Source organism: Lycorma delicatula, chromosome 12 (assembly GCF_047948215.1).
Source record: "Lycorma delicatula isolate Av1 chromosome 12, ASM4794821v1, whole genome shotgun sequence".
NCBI classification, from domain to species: Eukaryota; Metazoa; Arthropoda; class Insecta; order Hemiptera; family Fulgoridae; genus Lycorma; species Lycorma delicatula.
In genome coordinates, this window is record NC_134466.1 from 66,274,068 (window position 1) to 66,290,817 (window position 16,750).

General features: G+C 34.1%; 1 protein-coding gene across 2 annotated transcripts in view; it reads right to left on the reverse strand.

Annotated features, from left to right (window-relative positions):
• The window catches only part of LOC142332913 (ATP-binding cassette subfamily C member 4-like), a 120,771-nt gene extending 106,061 nt beyond the window's left edge, over positions 1-14,710 (reverse strand). For both annotated transcript variants that reach the window (XM_075379615.1, XM_075379616.1), the window contains exon 1: positions 14,637-14,710. The gene's annotated coding sequence lies outside the window, so the exon portion shown is untranslated. The remainder of the gene's footprint in view (positions 1-14,636) is intronic.
• Positions 14,711-16,750: the final 2,040 nt, after the last annotated feature.

Genomic DNA, 16,750 nt, shown 5'->3' on the forward strand with positions numbered 1-16,750 from the left:
CAAATTATCAGATCAGTTTCAAGATCATAATATTTTATGAAAACAGGTTGTTTATCACTTTCACAATATTTCACATCACATTTTAATGTGATTTTCATCATGTTTAATGTATGACATAGTTTAACAAGAAAAATGTAATTCTAAGCCAAAAAAACTCTTTCAAAGAAATTAATTTTTTTTTAAAAGGAACTAATTTACTCCCTAAAACTACACATTAGTCCAATATTCAGTGATAAACTATCTTTACTATGAAGTAAAGAAGAAAGGAAGAGAAAATAATAATGAAAAGAAGAATCCAGAAGTAACTAAAAGGAATTCTTTCTTCAAGAGTAATAGGTCCATTTAACAATATGTTCTTTTTAATACAGCAATGGCACCTCCAAAAGCTGTTGTTCAACCAGTATGATTACCGGATCAGGAAAAGAATTTATAGAAAAACATAAGGGTGTGGACGGTGAAAATTATTACGCTTCAACAATTAAAGATAAGGGAATACTAGTAATGCAGGCCAGGAGAAATAAATTCTGTCGGTGACGAGTAGACAGACAGTCAGTAGTTCTGCGAGGCCATGTTCCTTGTAGTCATGATAACAAGCGATAACAGAGTAGTTTCACAAGCCCAAGTTTAGTTGCGATGATGGTGATATCAGTAAGCGAGTTGTTAGGTGAGTTACTGGTAAATTGTAGTGAAAGTAACAGTATTATATTCATTCATAAAGTGTAGGGTAGTTCTATTGTAAACAATAAAAGTAATAATATTTGTAGAAATTGGATTGTATGAACTTTATACTTTTCTAATGTTATCTTGTTGTTAATGCAGTATTAGGTATTAATACCTAATGTATTAATATTCTGGTATTCTGAAATGGTATTCCTACCATTACAGAATTTCAGAAAACAGTCCAGTTTACTAAAAAGGTTATAATGACCAGTTTTTATAACGTTTTTAGTAAATTTTCACCGTATTCTGGTTTTTATGATTAACTGCCACCAAATAAATCTTATCTTTTTATTTGAATTACTATTCTGAATGTTATATAAAATGTTATATGTCTTTATTATTATTGTTATTATTATTAGTATTATTATATTTTGTTAATATATCTCTATAGAGTAGTAAACTGTATTTATAAGAAATTTTTAGTTTGTTAGTTTCTCAGTGATCCTGGTCGAACGGGATCATTACTAGTTTCTATGTTCAGTACAGCCTATCTTTCTTAGCTTCATTTTTTTATCACTTGACGATTTTTGGAACCATTCCATTGTCAAAACTTATTGTACTCGTACTTTTAAATCTTTGTTAATCTATATACAGCGTTTAGTCAACGTCATGCCTCACCCGGCCTTCTTCTTGTTTATTTGTTATTACGGTTATACTTATCTTCTAATTTTATTTATCTATTTCCTGATTTCAATAAATTGAAGTTCTTGAAAACAAGACATCCGCATGACGGATATCTGTTCATTTATGATCGTTTTATTGTTATTTAATTTAATTTCTAGATTTCTAAAATGTTCATTCTTCTTCCTTTAACACATTTAGTAAAACAGCTCTATACGCAGATGACACGGCATATTATTATGAATCCGGAAGTGTAGATTACGCGATCGAGAGACTCCAACGGCAATTGCATCTAGTATAGTCGTGGCTCGATATGTGGACAATCAAGGTCAACGGTGAAAAATCGGTGGCAGTGATGTTCACATACAAGACAAGTACACCAGCCAGGCAGCTGGAAATCTCAGGAGAGAAAATCCCCTTTTGGGAAAACAGTCAAGTACCTGGGAGCAGTCCTGGATAAACGGCTTACCTTAGGAGAACATGTTAAATATGTGACCTAAAGGGCAAATGCCGTCAGGGCCTCACTATGCCCAGTACTGAACAGTGCCAGCCCATATCCACTGGCGACCAAATTGCTCATTTTTCGGCTATAAGTCCTACCGATTGTAACATATGCTTACCCGGTACGGGGAGCTTTGTTGAACTCCACGCTTCAAAAGAAATTAGTAGCCGTCCAAAACATAGCGTTGCGGACGATATTTGGAGCACCGTGGTTCGTCAGAAACGTCACTCTTCGCTACGATGCGGGACTACACACGATTCCGAGGTGGGGGTGGCGCAGGCACGCAGATTGTTCGGAAGAGCGGCCGTGTCCGAACACGGCCTCGTGCCGTATTAAACGAACCGCCTTCAAGAAGCGGTACGAGAGTCAAAAAATGACAAACCAGGCTTAGGACCCTATATATCGCGTAACCTATAAATGGAAACCGCGCGAAAATTCCGGCTGCGAAAGTGACCGTTTTCGTAATTAAATTTTGTTAAAACTATAAAAAGCTAGACAATACCCCACACCGTCCCACGAAGAGACCACAATTTCATTTAATCAGCATGCGACTCCCTCCGGAGAACGGGGCGCATTTCTCCCTTCAAATAACTAGGGCTCCGTTAGGGGCACTCCTTCTAGCCCATAGGTGCTGGTACCGAAAGGACTTCAGCGGATGGACTGAAGGGGAATCACGCCGGGATTACTAGGTTCAAAAGCTTAGTCTCTCACGGTCAGACTCGGTAAATAAATTTCACGCTGGTCCATACGGATAGGAACGCAAATCACGAAATCCGTCCATAAATAAAACTTAAAATTTATAACCGCCACTAAATAACCGATGAAATCCGCCCGATAATAGAAAGATACAGCAGCAAGGGACATTATACAGGCTCTGCGATCTGTAGGGAGAAATATTGAAACCTCGCCATTCTTGTGTTCCGTTCCATTTAACACATTTGTGAATTAATTTCATTGATTCTTCCATTTTCATCGCGGTATATTCTTTTTTTTATTAAATAAAAGAAGATAAGCATAATTACGAGTAGAAAATTGTTTTTGATTTTTAAAAGATTTCATATGTTCGTTCGTTACATCTTTTTTTTTTATTTAACCTCCGGGCCCACCGTTAGGTATTGCCTCAGAGGATGAGATATTCGGAAGCCGGGACAAATATCGTTATATCTTAAATTTAATTTTCTTCCCGTTTGTCAATGTATGTTGCATTCCATTTATATGTTCGTTACATATTATATGTTCGTTCGTTACATCTTTTTTTTTTATTTAACCTCCGGGCCCACCGTTAGGTATTGCCTCAGAGGATGAGATATTCGGAAGCCGGGACAAATATCGTTATATCTTAAATTTAATTTTCTTCCCGTTTGTCAATGTATGTTGCATTCCATTTACATTTTATTTTGTCTAAATCATTACTATTTTTATATCTTTTTCTTATACGTTACTATTAAGAATATACTACTCATGCCTAATCCACCCTTCTTTTTATATATTTTATTATTAAATATAATTGTTTATGTATATATATATATAATCTCCACATAGAGTGGAATTACCAAAAATTCGCGGTTCTTTTAATTTTTTTTCTTTACTAGTATTATTAAAAATTTATCGACAGTAATATTTTTCTATAAAAGAAGATCTTTTAATTATATTTTAAATAAATTTGTGAGAATTTATTTAAATAGATCTTCGTGGCGGAGTGGTAGCGTCTCGGCCTTTCATACGGAGGTCCAGACTTCAAATCCCAGACAGGTAAGTCATTTTTCATAGGCTACAAAAATGTCATATTCTGCTGTATAATTCATCAAACCAAAAAATAAAATAAAATATAATAAGGCCCTTTTTCGTAACCTGAAATAATTTTTTGAGTTACAAGAAAACAGTTCTTAAGTAATACGTTCAGTTCATATCCTCTGAAGTAATAACTTAAGGTGGTTCCGGAGGCTAAATAAAAATAGAAAGGAGAATTCCGTTGTCTAGTTTGACAGAAATGAATAATATTTTTTATAAAAAATAAATGACTATTCCTTTTAATAAAGGCTGCAGCACATTTATAAATATAAATGTAGATATTTTAACACTTTAATTTTTTAAACATAGTTCTATACAATTCATACTTATGATTTGACATTTTATCTTAGTATCTTGAAAACTGTTCTAATGCTTTTTTTTTATCGAGTTCAAGAGATCATGTTATATATTTTATACGAGAATGTAATTAGGCATAATAAATATTTAATTACGGCAACTACGTTACATTTTATTAAAGAACTTCATCTTGATATGCCACTGAAATATTTTACTTTTGTATTCACTAAATTTTTTATTTAGGTCAAAATTTATGTGATAACCACGAAAACTGAAATGATAAACTTTTACTGTTATTTCATATTATTACTCATTAAAACTACGTCATTATCTATATAATAGTCTCATTATAAAATTTAAAATAATACATAATCACATTTTTAAAAATACGTAATCACCTCCTTCTATTTCTTATATATATAAAATTATATATATTATTATGAAATAGATTGTATTTTTAAAAGCTTTTATTTAACTCGCTTTAAGAATAATCAATTCTTGCAACTGCTATATCTTTTGATCTGTCGTATGAAAATCAATGAAATTTGGTACACGTATGTAACTTCGATGACAATACAGCACTACAATGTCGCAATTTGATATGACCCACCCCCACGCCATCACGCGCTACCACTACGCTAAATTCATGCATTTAGTTGAAAATTTTCATTTCTCATGAACTATCGTATGAAAATTATTGAAATTTGGTACACGTATGTAACTTCGATGTATAAAAATTAATATTTTTATTTTTTTTGGTCTTAAAAAAATACAAAATAAATTACAAAAATATATTTGATTACATATAAAAGATTATTTTTTAAAAAAGCTTTTATTTAAATAATATTAATATTAACTAATAAAAAAAGGAAACAAATTAGAAAAACCCTCTAAAAAGTAAAAAAATAAGAATTAAACTCAAACTGAGAATTTAAATATATATATATATATATATATATATATATATATATATATATATATATATATATATATAATATATTAACAAATATAAAAATGCACTGAAAAGTAAAAAATAAATTATATAAATATCTAATAAATAACCAATAAATAAAAAATAAATTATAATTATTAAATTTTAAAATTAAAAGTAATGAAAATATTTAGTCAAATAAAAGCGTGGTGCAGTTTTAATAATTTATTTAAAACAACACAACATTTATTTTTAAAACAATTAATCTTCATTTTCAATAACGACGCGAGGAGGCGAAAAGGTCTGCTGGAACCTCTCCTCCAGTTGAGACTGACTAGCTACAAGTAACAATCTGTCTCGAACTCGATCGCCCAGTTGACTCAGTACCTGGTGCGTTAAACCTCGTGGTTAAACCAGTCTGCCGACCGTACAAGCGAAATTGGTTCTATGCAATTGTGAAATTACATTAGTTAGTTAGTGCCGACCGTCGCCGCTAGTACCGCCACACCCAGGCTAATTAAATACTCGGCTTTAATCGCGTGATGGGAAAGTCCTACTACAATCATACTGTCCCCTTACTGTATTCTTACGATCCGTAAGGGCTTGATTTAGATTTATCTAGTATCAATGGGGTTGCGCCCGGGGAGTTCGCTCCCCGAGCGCGATCAAAAACTTTAGCATGGCGATTTGTCGAATTGGAATGCACACCTAATGGGGGTGATGGGTGAAATTGGTTGCGATCGACCAGGGTGTATTCCGAGAGGCCCTCCTAACTGGAGCTGTAGTGGGAGATTAGAGGTTATACTCAGCTCCCGACGGACCAAACTTTAGGACCTCTGGGACTTGGTTTATTGTTTATCTTGCGGCTGTACTCCAATCGCTTAAATTTACGATACGTTGCGGTGACTGAATCTGCTGAAAGATATGCTGTCGTGGCATACTTGATGCATCTATGTGCTAGGGGCATAGTATATTTTAGGCCGATTATGGTAGGCGCGGGGTCTTCTTCTCCGCGGTTTAGACTTTTTGCTTAGTTCCTGAGGGCAACGTGGTAGCGTTAGGTGTCAGCTGTCTTCTTTGGAAGACAGGACTCATACTATCTCTCGTGACGAATTACCGATGTAGACGTCCCTCGGGGTATCTGCATCGGTGGCATCTCCCCGTGGCCGGGCTGTACACTGCGGAATGTGTTACAGTTTGAGAGCAAAAATATGTCCTCCGTTAAAGCCATTACTGGCAAGCAACGGGGGGGGGGGGGTGTAGCGACCTGACACGCTACGAGGCGGGATCTTCTCCCCTCGGGGGGGAATTGAGATGTTCCCTTACTGTACCGAAAGTCTTTGAATTTCGGCTCTTGATACAGTAATCTATTGTTATGTCTGAGCAGGTTTGATGCTTCTAGGTTAGTTCCATTATCGCTGCCGAGCCGTTAACCATGGCTGCTCCGCTTTCTGTTTGCACCCTTCTTTGGTGCAAACGTTCAGTGATCCACTGAACGTGTTGTCAGCTTTTTTTATGTTTGAGCTGACATTGTTCAGTTTAATACATATCCAAAAAAAGTTTTATTAACTTTCGAAAAAAGTCTAGAAAAAAAGGCTTTCCCGAGATCACGATTATGTAAACATTTTTACTCTCGACGGAACGGGGACGGTATATGCGTTTGAGGTTGTGTGTGAGAGTTCGAGAGAGAGAGAGAGAGTGTGTGTGATATTTTATCGTAGCATAAATATAAACAACGTAAAAAGAGTATACAATAAAGAAAACCCCTATTAATAATAATTAAACAGTAAATTCTGTATATACCCAATAAATATGCTGAAAAGCGCTGGTTACGCATGGTAAACAACGTGTTCAGAATTGTTGAAATATTTTTGCATGTGAAACTGTTAAGTAATACGAAATACGACTTTATTGGACTGAAATTTTTACTTTATAACAAAAACGTTAATTATTTTCAATGATTACATATCCATTTAATTATTGTATACTTTTTTACATCGTTTTAATAATATAAAATAAAATCAAGGGAAGTTTTTTTAATTAATTATAACTGAATGAAAGTTATAGTCAAATTATAAATAAATTTATTACACCAACATACGCAACAAAGATTAAAAAAAAAAAAATTAATATAAGACATAATTTGATTGAATTTTTTTCATTAAAATGTGTAGGTTCAAAAATAATTTCTTAGTATAACACTATCACGTTCACTAAACCCTAAAGGTCGCCAATTAAAATTTAATACAAGGCCGCAATTTACGACAAGGCCTCAGTTAATATAAAAACAACATCATTAAACCAGGTTGCAATTAAATTTTAAATTCCTAAGATCTTTTTGATTATTTATATTTAGAATCGCAACAAATGTTTTTTTATCAGTTACCACATATCATCGTCACCTCACTGGAGCACGGGGAGATAGCTTATTGTTCATTAGTTAAAACAAATTGTAACGTACAAACTAGGAATAAAATAAAATTACCACTTAAGGTTTTATGAGGAAAAGTTATCCCTAAAATTCTTTCTTATATTTTGTCTAGATCACAAAATATTAAATAGAAAAATGAAGAATTTTAGGATTTCTTGTTTATCAAATAAACATTTTACTTTAGCTGAAGTAACATAATATGTTAAATAAACATGTATGCACACACAAGCACACGCACAACATATATATATATATATATATACAGAAATATGAAGAAACGGAATAACTTTCAGGTCATGTTTTTGTTTTTAACCTTTATACTATTTTATTATTTTTTATAAATTTTCTGCTTACAGTTTTTTATTCATAATTTGTTATTATCTTTACGATTGATTTTAGTTATCTTTCAGATTAATTTTACAAAAATAATAATATGATTTTCTGTCTATTTTGATTCAATAAAAAACCGATTTTAAAAGATTTTTATTTACTTTTTATCGGCAGTATTTACATTAATTTTCTCAGAATTAAATTCTCTATAAGTTTTTTTCTAAATCTTCCGAATTTATTAATAATTTAACAAAACTATTATACAACAAACCTAAATAAAAAATTTGTTTTTCGACACAGAATTTTGTTTTACATGGGATATCTTAAAAACTACTGGTGTTACAATTCTCAGTTGAAATTAAATAAAAAATCACCAACTTGAGAGACAGCTGAAACCTATTTATTAGGAGAGCCGAAATCCGGGAGAAATTTTTCGCTAGCCGTAAACTCGAAAACAAAGTTTCCAGACCTATGTTTAAATAAAAAATTTTCACTGTTTCTACTAGTAGAACACGCTCTGAAAGTTTCTCCGTTTCTTCATGGCTCACTCTATATATATATATATATATATATATATACAGTAGAAGTCCGATAATCCGGCACGTTCGGGACCGGCTCGGTGCCGGACTACCGAAAATTCCGGTCTATTGGGCGGTAATTATAAGAACAATTAGGTTAATAATTAAACTACAAATACAGTATGCAAATACATACAACAAAGTTTATTTTACATTTCATATAATGTATGTACACGTACTGTAAAACATATTTCACTTAGATTTAAAAAAGTCACGAATGTGACTTTTTGTTTTCTTGACTTTTGGCGTTTAGTATAAAATTTATTTCTAATGATATGGAAATCAATAATTTCTGAAGCACTGTAGCTAGTACTAGCCTCAGCAAAAGAGATAAAATTATTTAGTGATTCTGCAGCTTCTGCCCAGCTGATTTTTTCCTTTTCTTCCGTTTCGGCATCTGAGTCACTTTCTTCAAGATTTTGAGTAGGCTGAGGGTTTACTACAATGTTGATAATGTCATCATCGGTTAGTTCTTGTTCAACAGGCTCATTCTCGTCGATTAGAAGCCACTCCTCTACCTCATCTTCAGGCAGGTTTTTCAAGGGATTGTCAGCACTTCTAACGACATCCAAAACTTTGGTCAGAGCGTCTTGATGGTTTTCTTCCTCATCAGTCTGTAGAGTTAGGTCAGATGCAGGGTTTGCAGCTGGCCAAAGTTTTCTCCAGCATTTTTGGAGTGTTGTATTTTTTACCTGGTTCCAAGACAGTGCAATAGCATAGACGGCATCTTTTACTGTAAACTTTTTTTGAAAATCAGTCACGTCACAGTCGGCATTTAACAGGCCTTGAATAAAAGACCTTCTATAAAAGCATTTAAAATTTTGAATAACCCCTTGGTCCATGGGTTGAATCAAAGATGTTACGTTAGGTGGGAGCAGAGTACCAACAATATTTCCAGAAACTAACTCATCTACTGGCGGGTGGGCTTTGCAATTGTCCAAAAGAAGGATGGCTTTAGTATCTTCTGGTAGACCAAGGCTTTTGAAGGATTCCTTGAGCTCAGGCACAAAGTGGTGAAAAAACCAGTCTTTAAAGAGGGCGGCAGTCATCCACGCATTTGATTGAACATCGTATTGGACAGGCAAGTGTGTAACATTCTTAAAAGCCCTGGGTTTTGCAGATTTACCTATCACAAAAGGGGTCACTCGGTGGTTTCCAGACGCATTAGCACATAGCAAAACGGTTAATCTGTCTTTGTTTTTTTTAAAACCCTTGGCTGCTTTTTCTCTTCCCCCAGCTAGTGTAGATGTTGGTAAACATCGCCACAATAGCCCTGTTTCAGCAGCATTGTAAATCTGTTCAGGTGTTAAATCATTATCAGCTACGATTTTCTCAAACTCGTCTTTGTATTTTTCTGCAGAGTTTTGGTTTGCTGAAAGTGTTTCTCCAGTTACATCAAGTCTTCGAATTCCATGCCGAAACTTAAAGTTTCTGAGCCAACCATCAGAATAATTACATTCACTTTCAGCAACTCCTAAATCTTGGCCGAATTTCTTTGCCTTTTCAACAATCATCGGCCCTGTTACCGGCTTTCCTTCAGAACGTACTGCACTAAACCATTTGAACAATACACTATCTAGCCGTTCCAGTTTTGGTTTTTTTAATGTTTGTCTAGAAGCCAATTTTTCAGTTGTTACCGATCGAGAAGCAAACTTCATTAGTTCATCTTTTTGTTTTTTAATGTCATAAATAGTTGATGAGCCAATATTAAACTCATTCATTAAAACATTTCTATTCTCGCCTTTTTCTAGCCGTTTGATGATTTCTAGTTTCTGATTGAGAGTCAGTGTTACGTGTTTTCGTTTCTCTCCTTTTGAACTCGAAGGCTTAGGTTTTGAAAACACGGTCACTGTACAGTTAGAACGAAAATCACTTTTTTTATAAACAGTTTCAAAAGTTACGTTTACTGCGATGTGAAAGGACACAAAACAACAACGCACAAAAAAATGGCGAAGACGCTTCGTGATTGATTAACGGAGGTGCACTGCACCTGAATTTGTTGTGACAGCTGAGACTAGCCGGCCGCTAATTGTTTCCGAACAATACCGAGCGCTTCCGGATGATCCCGAACTACCCCGAAAACTTCCTAATAACTCTCGAGCGTTTTTATTTGCTTTAAAGACACACTTTTGGAGAAAACCAAATTTTTACAATTTTCCGGAGCGATGCCGGACTATCGGGCATTCCGGACTGTTGGATGCCGGACTAATGGACTTCTACAGTATATATATATATATATATATATATATATATATATATATATATATATATACACACACACACACATATATATATATATACGAGGGCATTCAATAGTCAAATGGCAACAGCGGGAAAATTATATAATATAATAAAATGGAAATGTCTGACGTTCAAGTTGGAACGCCTGACTTGGAAAATATTTGCTGTTATTAAAGAATTTCCATTATTATACATTTTTTTTTGTCCATCTCAAAATGTCGGCTTCGATTGAAACGTCTACTGTAGGAGAAGAAATTGCTGTGATAAGATTTTTTTTTTAATGGTGTAGAACTGGCCGAAATTTTCTTGCAGATATTACAACTTCATGGTAAAAAGTGGAATTTTTGTTAGTGGATCGAACATTTTATTCTCGGGTAGAACAAGTAACACCGATTTTCACCGTAGCCGAAAACCGATAGAAGTTTCGACTGACGCTTTAAAAAACGCAATTTTGATCTTATTCACAAGGACAGTCACATAAAAAATGTGGGAATTTGTTGAAATTTTTAGTACAAGTATCGACATTATCCATTCCATTAAACGTAAGAAGTGAATTACCGCAAAACAAGTTCAAGGTGGGTTCTGAGACGGTCGACTCAAAATCAGAAAAACATCCGAATTCACATTTTTCCGGAAGTTAAATAGAAAACTTTATCGTAAGTAAAATTCACTCTTTATACATACCTATACTATTATATAAAGAGGAACTGGGTTTTTGTATGTTCGGAATAAACAAAAATACTACTCGATCAATCGCAAAAAAAAGTTTTACCCGTTTCTTGGCAAACTGAGAAGGTCTTTAGATACACATCGTCTCAAAAAAAAGAAGCTATATATATATATATATACATATGTAGAAGTGGAGAAATAACACATGTAGTAGAAATAACAAAGATGGACCGCTGAATGTGAAAATAGGAGGAGAAAAGATTATGGAGGTAGAAGAATTTTGTTATTTGGGAAGTAGAATTACTAAAAATGGGCGAAGCAGGAGCGATATAAATTGCTGAATAGCACAACCTAAACGAGCCTTCGGTAAGAAATATAATTTGTTTACATCAAAAATTAATTTAAATGTCAGGAAAAGATTTTGAAAGTATATGATTGGAGTGTCGCTTTATATGGAAGTGAAACTTGGACGATCGGAGTATCTGAGAAGAAAAGATTAGAAGCTTTTGAAATGCGGTGCTATAGGAGAATGTTAAAAATCAGACGGGTGGATAAAGTGACAAATGAAGAGGTGTTGCGGCAAACAGATGAAGAAAGAAGCGTTTGGAAAAATATAGTTAAAAGAAGAGACAGAATTATAGGCCACATACTAAGGCATCCTGGAATAGTCGCTTTAATATTGGAAGGACAGGTAGAAGGAAAAAATTGTGTAGGCAGGCCGCGTTTGGAATATGTAAAACAAATTGTTAGGGATGTAGGATGTAGGGGGTATACCGAAATAAAACGAGTAGCACTAGATAGGGAATCTTGGAGAGCTGCATCAAACCAGTCAAATGACTGAAGACAAAAAAATGTAGAAGTGGAGAGATTTGCCGGTTGAAGCACATATTTTAATGAACTGTGAGTCTCTATCACTGTCTGAGCTGGGATTGAAATAAATGATTCGAATAATATTTAAAAATTAATAGAATTAAATTTATATTAAATAAAATAATATTAAATAATTTTAAAAAAAATCTGTTTAATAATAATCGGTCGTGGGTACTGCGTGTGAGACTAGAGTGGTGAAGAGTGCGATCACCTCGTCTACGGCTAGACCGATCATCATCATCAATCGGTAACAAACGGGGTGCCCCTGGGGTGCTGAAGATACTCTTTTAATAATATCACTGCAAACAATCGTCCGATTTTCAAAATTCAAACGGGGTATTTGTTAGTAGGTTGAAGGCTAAATTTTGCATGTATCAGATACACTCATATTTTCAGAATTCATTCGTGTTATCCCAATGAAGGTTTTAATTCATCGACCTAGCCCCTAGCTCCTTTGAAGGTTAAAGTATTAATAAAAATATTCATTATTTCTTCGCTCCCAAGAAAGGTGAAGTTGTGAATTAAAGATATTCATTAAGGAAGAAATAGATTAATCCTTTTACTTCATTATTATATTTCTGCCACCGTGGCAAAGAAATAAGTTAATGGATTTTTTTTTCGTCAAAGGTACGTGTACTTTTAGTTACCGTATTATTCTATTTTTTGTAATTTAATTCTTTTTAAGGTTTATATAAAGCCTGAATAGTAATAATTATTATTTATCAGTATTATTCTCAATTTAGATTCGGAGTAACAGTACAAGGTGAAAAGATAAAGATGCTACGATTTGCTGATGATATAGTAATTATAGCTGAGAGTAAAAAGGATTTAGAAGAAACAATGACCGGCACGGATGAAGTCCTACGCAAGAACTACCGCATGAAAGTAATGAAATGTAGTAGAAATAACAAAGATGGACCACTGAATGTGAAAATAGAAGGAGAAAATATTAGAAGAATTTTGTTATTTGCGAAGTAGAATTACTAAAGATGGACGAAGTAGGAGCGATATAAAATGCCGAATAGCACAGGCGAAACGAGCCTTCAGTCAGAAATATAATTTGTTTACATCAAAAATTAATTTAAATGTCAAAAGATTTTTGAAAGTATATGTTTGGAGTGTCGCTTTATATGGAAGTGAAACTCGGACGATCCAAGTATCTGAGAAGAAAAGATTAGAAGCTTTTGAAATGCGGAGCTATAGGAGAATGTTAAAAATCAGACGAATGGATAAACTGAAAAATGAAGAGGTGTTACGGCAAATCGTTGAAAAAAGAAGCATTTGGAAAAATATAGTTAAAAGAAGAGACAGACTTATAGGCCATATATTAAGACATCCTGGAATAGTCGCTTTAATATTGGAGGGACAGATAGAAGGAAAAAATTGTGTTGGCAGGCAACGTTTGGAATATGTAAAACAAATTGTTAGGGATGTAGGATGTAGGGGGTATACCGAAATAAAACGACTAGCACTAGATAGGGAATCTTGGAGAGCTGCATCAAACCAGTCAAATGACGACAAAAAAAAGGAGGATAACGTACAATGCGGTGAGCCAGAAGGTGGAGCCCTCTGAGTAGATGAAATAACGACCGGAGGTTGCTGTGCGGGTGTTCAAGGCGCCTGTTCCCCTAGAAAATTGGAAATGACGAACGAAATGAATAGCTTTGCGGCCATGGGGTAGGTTTCTTGACCCCTAGAGGCCCCGAGCGTTCAGGTTCTGGCTAAACGGGCCGGCTAGTGTATGTATGTATGTATGTATATAGCCCATCAGGAAAAAATTCAAAACCTACTTGTCAGCTTGGAAAGTGAAACTAACGTTTTGGAACTATAAAGTCCAATATATCGTGATTATTAGGAAGAAAAACATATATTCAATAGCTATTACCATATTGTGACATAAAATAAATTAAAGTGAAACCCACAATAAGGAGGTTCTCTATCAAATGGTGTAATTCTTTTGCATGATTATTTTCTCAGAAGGTGATTTTGTTATTTTTTTAAAATTCTATTTAATGATTCTATTGAATGATTCGAATCAATCGAACGAATAATATTTAAAAATTAAAAGAATTAAATTTACGTTAATATTAAATAAATTAAAAAAAAACTGTTTAATAATAATCGACTTCTGTGGGGACTGCATATGAGGCTAGACGGGTGAAGTATGGGGGCACCTGGTGCTAAAAATACTACACCTAACATTTTTTCACATAAAAAATAAATTTACGGAAATATATATTATTCTTTTTCTATAAATTTACCTTAATTTACGCACAAAATTACTTTAAATATCAGAATATTTAAGTTATAATTATATTTATCTAGTAATAAACAATAATGACAGAGTAAAAAAATTAAAACCTTTTACGTAAAAATTTAATTTTTCGTTTAAAAACTTTTCACGTTCAGTTAAACCTACAAAGATATCGCCAAAAAAAAAACTTCTACTATAAAAATCAACGAAATAGTGAAAAGTAACACCTGCATGTATAAAAAAAAAATTTACATATACCGACCGAATTGAACATATGTAATTTTTAATCGTTTCTTTTTTTGAAACCATTAAAAAAAATATATTTAAATAATTGAAACAATATTATTATTTTATTCGATTAGTTCTTAACATTATTTGTATTCTTAATTTTTATTACTTACTAGTATTACCAGTTTCAGATTACTTCATCAACAGGTGCATTCTTTTTTAAACTGTCACAGAACTTCAGTTCCACTTATCAACTAATATTGAAAACACATAAAAAATAAATAATTATAATAATAATATATGTCAGATACAGTTTCCTGGTCATAAATCATTCAAGTTGGACGTAGGTTTTTCTGTATATAATTATTGATAGAATCTAGTGTAAAAAGAGCCAGTGTACGGCTCAACTGAGCAGTATCATTAAATTAATTACTTAAACGGACTACAATGTATAGCTTATCTGTTTCTGCTCTTTAATGTGGTGATTATATTGTAACGTTTCGCATAAATTATTTTTTTTCTTTATTATTTTAATTAATATTAATAATATTTTTTCTACAAATACATGTTTATATTTTAATAATGAGTAGGCATTCAACCTGTGTATTCTTTTCTAAAATGTATTTCTGTCTTTACTCATTTTATTAATTTTCCCCTTTGATTTATCATTTTGAGCCCGTGGCTGCTAGACCAGCTATCGGGCGCCGTCCCTGGTGACGGGGTACGCTCGCCAACTATGGTTGGAGGGCACTGGAAAAATAAAATACTCAGGGTGGACAAAAACCAGTGAAGATACACAACGGCCCTGAAGGTGGAAGAAGAAAACCCTTCCCAACGGCGAAGGGGGTGAATGAGGCAAGAAAGATAATCCGAATAAAGTTCAGGGTAGATAGAACTCTGTAAGCTAGAGAGAAAGCGATCTATCTATGAAAAGGGAATTTTTATAAGAAAATCCCCCGGGTCTTCCAATTCGGGTTTTTTTTTACGTCTATGCTTGGCATTTCTCCCGCTAACACCCCAGTCGGTCTCCCTAAAGCATACGTCCAAATGTCTGTGCCACAAACGGCTACTGAGCCTCAAAACAGTTTAGCGACCAGTATCCTAAATAGCTTCTAGAGCTTACCAAACAGTGTGAGCGGACTAAGCGTGGTGCCATACACCACCGGCTTACGTGTCCCAACTGCTCATTTGTCAAATATTTGCTAAAATGGGTAGGCGCATCCCGTCAATTACTAAAAATATATATGACATCCATAAATTTAAATTAATTTTGTCTGGACAGCAATTTACTGCCACGCCTAGATCGCTCCAATTCGGGTTGGGCGTGAGGTAAATAACCCTACCCCGTGAAAAGAATCATGTTATGAAATCCAACGGGAAGTCATAGTTCATATAGAACTGTGGCGCCGGTGAAAGAAGAAGGAGATTTATCATTTTGATCGAGTTGGGAAATTTAGCCCGTAATTTTATAGTACGATTTTTATTTCATATTGTTTTGGTCTTGATACCGTTTTAATAATTCTATGAAATTCAAAATTAATTTTATTTCTCTTAAATATTTTTGGCAATTTGTTTATTTTAAAATATTTAATATCCGAGTGATTCAAAAAGGACTTACAGATTCGGTTGAGGTCTCATTTCATAGCAAACCACATTAAGCTTTGACTCACAAAGTTCATTAATAACCAAATTCGGCCACCAGCGCTTAACGATTTTCAGTCAGCAATTGCAGTTCAATGTAATTTTTGTAGAGAGTACGGTAGGGAGCCTTCTAGTAGAGTAAGATTACGGGACTACGGTATTTTCTACAAGAGGCACGGGGACTCTCTCGTCCCCTTGTAGAAAAGATCGTAGTCCCGGCGAGAATGCTTCTTTGGGAGTTTTCGTTTGAGGCAAACAAGGCATAAAAACCGAGTCCCGACTTCTAGGGTGGGGGAACAGGAACGACATAGTCGGACCTAGTAACCCTACTCTGGGAGTTAGCTGCAGGCATTAGTAGATAAGATCCAGCCGTCTTATAAAAGGACACTCCCCCGGATTGTGTTACGCTTTACTGTGGAATCCTGGGAGAGAGGGAAAAAACAAAAAACAGAATAATAGAGTAAGATTTACTGTTGGCACCAACTAATTATAGGTAACAACTGATGGATAGATCTGTCAGCTACATAAAACAGTCTACGAACACCCAGTGTTGACATAGAATTCGTCCTACTTGGTTTATTTCCACGCAAAACTATTATCAATTACGATAGTTATTGGCAGCTCACAATATATTGCGTGCACCCAC